This window comes from Hordeum vulgare, chromosome 5H, assembly GCF_904849725.1.
Source record: "Hordeum vulgare subsp. vulgare chromosome 5H, MorexV3_pseudomolecules_assembly, whole genome shotgun sequence".
NCBI classification, from domain to species: Eukaryota; Viridiplantae; Streptophyta; class Magnoliopsida; order Poales; family Poaceae; genus Hordeum; species Hordeum vulgare.
Genome location: NC_058522.1, coordinates 548,137,576 through 548,142,560, shown reverse-complemented (window position 1 = coordinate 548,142,560; position 4,985 = coordinate 548,137,576). Strand labels below are relative to the sequence as shown.

General features: G+C 43.6%; 1 long non-coding RNA gene across 1 annotated transcript; it reads right to left on the bottom strand.

Moving 5' to 3' along the window:
• Positions 1-3,063: 3,063 nt before the first annotated feature.
• Positions 3,064-4,003, bottom strand: LOC123398864. Its single transcript, XR_006610273.1, has 2 exons — positions 3,692-4,003; positions 3,064-3,403 (listed from the first exon to the last, which is right to left on the bottom strand). It is a non-coding gene; the product is annotated as an uncharacterized LOC123398864 (long non-coding RNA).
• Between the last annotated feature and the right edge of the window lie 982 nt (positions 4,004-4,985).

Sequence of the window (4,985 nt, the reverse complement as noted above, 5' to 3'; positions counted from 1 at the left end):
TATGTGCATCGTACTCCAATGAATTGTACTCTTGATTTGTTTGCTGTATCGAGCGCGATCATCACAATGTTGTCTTGCAGGGTGCTTCACTTCTGAGTTAATCGTGTCTTACAGTTCGTCAGGGTTGTGTTTCACATGTTGATACCTTGTACTCGTTTTCGTTCAGACACTATATATATAACTCCACCATATATAACTGCGATCTCAAACTTGCCCGTAAAATACGCACTCTCTCCGGTATTTTGGGACGGAGGGAGTAGTTCCACACCTGAAAATGCAATCCTGGGTTGGGTCAGCTTTTTTATTGTTTTGGCCCGAACCATCGACACCTTGGAACACAACGTAAATGAGGTGTCCATCTTGCCTTCTTTGGAGCTCAAAAATAAATAAAAAATCAATCTTCTTTGGAGCTCAAAAATAAATAAAAACTTAATCTTCTTTGGACCTCAAACATGAACCAGAACCTGAATATATACTACTATACTTAATTGAACAGCAAAAATTTACACAGGGAATACTATTTTCAACTCCGGAGCAAAGCCCGATCAACGCATTGTCACAACAAAAGGATCAGTAATCGTGCAAGGAAATCCGTGCAGCCCAAGAGGGTGGTTGTAAGCAGTTGACTTTCGTGGAGAAGACTTGACGAGCCTAGCATTTGCAGCCGATCTAGCCAGCAAAAAGGAGGCCGGGAGACGGGAGTCGATCGATTTGGGAAGGAAGTAGAAGCTAGCACGGTATTGGTTCGGCTCTACCTTGTCTCGATCGAACACTTCATTTTTCCTGTATTAGTATAATTACTGGACAAGACTTGGTAGCAGTACGTTTTCCCATTTTTAGGAGTGCTTGTCAGGATGGACATCGCGGTGGGCAGCGTGCGCCAGATCACCCAGGTGGCGATGGCGATCAAGGTCGCGGCAGACACGGTCCAGAAGAACAAATCAGACTGCCGCAAGATTGCCGCGCGCATCAACAGGCTCACCGCGGTCCTGTCGTGGCTCGAGAGCACGGGCATGGCGCGGCACCCGGCGATGAGTGCCATGCTCGAGGAGCTCGAAGGCACCATGGACCAAGCACTCACGCTAGTCAAGGCCTGCCAGGAAAAGAACGGCATCGCCCATCTCTTCAGTGCCAAGAGCCTGTCCAAAGATCTACGCCAAGTAAACCAGGATATCTCGGAAAGGATGATGGACGCAATGTTTGCCACCAGCGCCCAGGTCACCATCACACTGGTTACACAAATTCAAGAGGGCGCATTGGTCCCTGCGTGCTTACAGACACAGGTAACATTACCTAGTACTACCACTTTACCATTCCTGAGCTTATATCTAACTAAACAAGGTTTCAGACATAATGCCAGTGCCATATATAAGTGCACTTTCACCGTCATAGTTCGATAAAAACATTGTTTCTACTAGTACTAATAATATGGAATCGAAATCCAATTCTTGAATGTAAGTCCAACCATTGGGATCCAAACTAGCTGTAAGAAAATTTTCATTTTCTATCTCAGGATGCTGGAATTTTCGAGAGATCAACTGCCATTGGCCCATCGGAATGCATAAACTATTGTGTGGAAATAGTTTTTGAAGAAGGAAGCGAGGATGTTAATGTACCATCATGTAATATGCGCTGGTTGGGGGTAATCTGTTTAAGCTATCAATGTTTTTTTCTTTTTCCGAAAATAATCTCGCCTGTGTGTATCTGTTCGTTTGTGTGTTTTCCTTACAGATCTGACAAAGTTCAGCTTCTCTGAGATTGAGGTCGCTACAAATAACTTCTCAGAACAAAACTTGATTGGAGAAGGTAGCCTTTTTACCATCTACAAGGTATTCAATATGCTCGGTTTGCTAATCATATATTACATTAGCAATTTAAAAACTACTCCCTCCGTCCCATAATATAAGAACGTTTTTGACAGTAGTGTAGTGTCAAAAACGTTCTTATATTATGGGACGGAGGGAGTATAAAACAATCTTCTCAATCTCCTAATTAAGAGGAAAGTGTGATTTAAGTTGTGCGCGCTTCTCAGGGTGTATTACCCGACGGATGTGAGGTTGTCATCAAGAGACCTCGTGCTGGATGTGATATTGGTTTCCCAGTGCAGCTTCAGCACGAAAATGTGGTTGCAACTTTGGGATATTGCCTTGATGGCCTGGGGGAGATGGTGGTTGAAGAGTATATGCCCAATGGAACCTTGTCCGAGATAATCAAGGGTATGTTTCCAATGAAAATTATCAATTATGGTTAACCTATATAGGACCATGGCCTACTGGTGGAAGCGAGAATGTCCTCTGTCCAGCCGAGTCTGATCCCTGGAATCTGGCATGTTCTAATGAATGACTGGTTGATTCACACTTTGCAGGATCGCCGCGGCGGCTAGATTGGCCCTCTACATTCCATATAATTCGAGGGATTGCACATGGCTTAGCTTATCTCCAAACCATGTGTGTCGTCCATTCGGATTTGAAACTAGACAACATCTTCATTGATTCTCGTATGAATCCTAAGATTTTTAGTTCTGAAAGGTTTAAAATACTACTGGAACAAGGTGTCACCGAAATTGTGACTGAAGAGTCAGTAAGCACAATGTATGATTGACAGTGTTCTGTATACAAACCATCTTTCTCTTCTTCACTTTGGTTCTGAGGTTTCCTATTTTGTTTTCACACTCAGGGGCAATGCACCACCTGAGTATATCACTGATGGTATCATCTCAATGAAGAGCGATGTATTCAGCTTTGGCGTTCTTCTCCTACGTACTTTATTCGGAATGGGAAGGCTTGAACTTGACCAACACCCAATTGTGTGGGTAAGTAATGTTTATTGAAACATCAACTTGATCTTCTATACGCGATGCAATTTTTTGATAATAGCAAAATTGAGTTGGTAGTTTGTAGTTACATATAAAATGTGGCATTACTGGGCATTACATGGTGATGTATCAGAAGATGGTAAAAATGACAAGATGATAGTTCCGCTGTTTTTTAGTAGCGCATCTTAAAATTATGCCGACTGCAGCAAGTAAACTTCAATTATGATGGTGTTTTCTCAGGCTTGGGAGGTAAAAGAAGCTCAACGGATAAAGGACTTATTTAACTCTTCATCTTGTGACGAGTCTGAGATAACAGAGATAGTAAGAGGCACTGATATCGCACTTTTGTGCACCCAAATGGAGCCCAGTGACCGGCCATCTATAACCGATGTTCTCAAGATGCTAAACGGCAAGGAAAAGTTACCAGTCCCAAAAAGACCAAGGTTCACTGAGAATAAGCGCAGAGAAGCCGCGGCAGAGGAGGAGAAGCAGGAGGAACATGCAGTCTTACGGTAGAGGCTAGTCACTGCTGGAGAAGATGTACTCAGGTGCATCTTCGCATGACATTCATATCAGGTATCACATGGTCTGCAAAGTATGTAAGGTTGTGACTGCGAATTACGCTGATGTGGTCTGAACTGAGAATAACACAGAACAAGTAAAACTTATTGTCATCTTTGCAAACAAGCACATACCAGTCAAACAAATCTAAGCTGACTTCCTTTGTGTTTCGATAAAAACTGCTTCAGTAATCAGTTAATAATCACCTATCTATGGTTTTTTCCTTTGGACAAAGTACTTCATTTACCACGATGTGGTCCTTGGGGCATTACTTATTTTAACAAATAAATATTTTGTTTGCCTCGTGGGTCGTACCTGAGCCTTGAGTTGTGCAGCTTGCTCCATCCTTTTGGGAGGAAACAGCAACCACCAACCCCGCTGCAGCATTTCCGCAAACACCATGAGTGCTCGCTGCGGCATGGGAACATGGCGCCTCCGCCGATCCGCTGCCTACTGCCGCGCTTGCAATGCCCCAACGGCCCAGACCGAGAAGGTCGGAATCGAATGCGTCAGTGTGATCACAGGGAGCAGGTTAACGGCGAATGGTCACTTGACGCCACGCCGGCGGCGACAAATGACGTTGGGCGGTGGCCAAGCCGCCGGACTGGCCCAGCCCTACCACATACAGTTGCGGTTCGGTCCGGGCGCAGCCTGGTTTCGGCTACTGCATACCTTGCCAAACGGGCCGGCCCGGCCTGTCAGAACCGTGCCTGGCACGGCATGGCCCGTCGGGGCATGATTAGTAAACGAACCGTGCCGTGCCGGTCCACGTGCCCGGGTATCAGGCCCAAGCACGGCACGGGGGTTATATTAGCCGGCCCGTCGGCACATCAGGCCCGCTGGCCTGTTAGGATTTTAGTATTTTAGGCAGTTATTTGAGACAATTTCGACATGTTTGGTTATTATTTAGGCCGATTTTAACATACTGCGCTATTTTTGGGTTGATTTTGATCTATTGTGCTTTTTAAACTTATATATATAAAAATATAAAAATAAAAAATAAAAATGGTAAACGGGACGTGTCATGCCGACCCGCGTGTCCAGCCTCCAGACCCAGGCACGGCCCGAGGCTTGCTTCATGCCGGACCGGGCACGATTAGCCCGTGTCGTGCCAGGCACGCGGGCAGTCGGGCCGGCCCATTTACCCAGCCCGTTTGGCCAGATCTGGGCTACTGTTGCAACACATTTTTTTCTGCATTCATTTTATAAAAGAATAGGAAAAGCTTAATTTCGAAGGTGCTTATTTCCCAAAAACTGCTAAAAATTGACAATATATATATTATAAAAATTGGGACCTTTTTTAAAAACCATGTTTTATTCAAAATATTGAGATTTTTTTTGTACAAATAAGGTCACTTTATGAGAACAAAAAGTATTTTACAAAATTCCAAAAAAATTCTAATTTTTTTTAAGAACTCCAATATTTGTATTTTTAAAATTTTTAAAACACTTCTAAAAAAACGAACATTTAAAAATGAAGAGGAATAAAAGAAAAATAGAAAACAAAAAAGGGAAAAGGTAACTAAAAAGCAAAGCAAAAGAAGTAAAGTAGAGAAAATGGTACAGAAAGAAGAAGAAGGTTCCTGAAACCAGGAAAGCCATAGTAGGA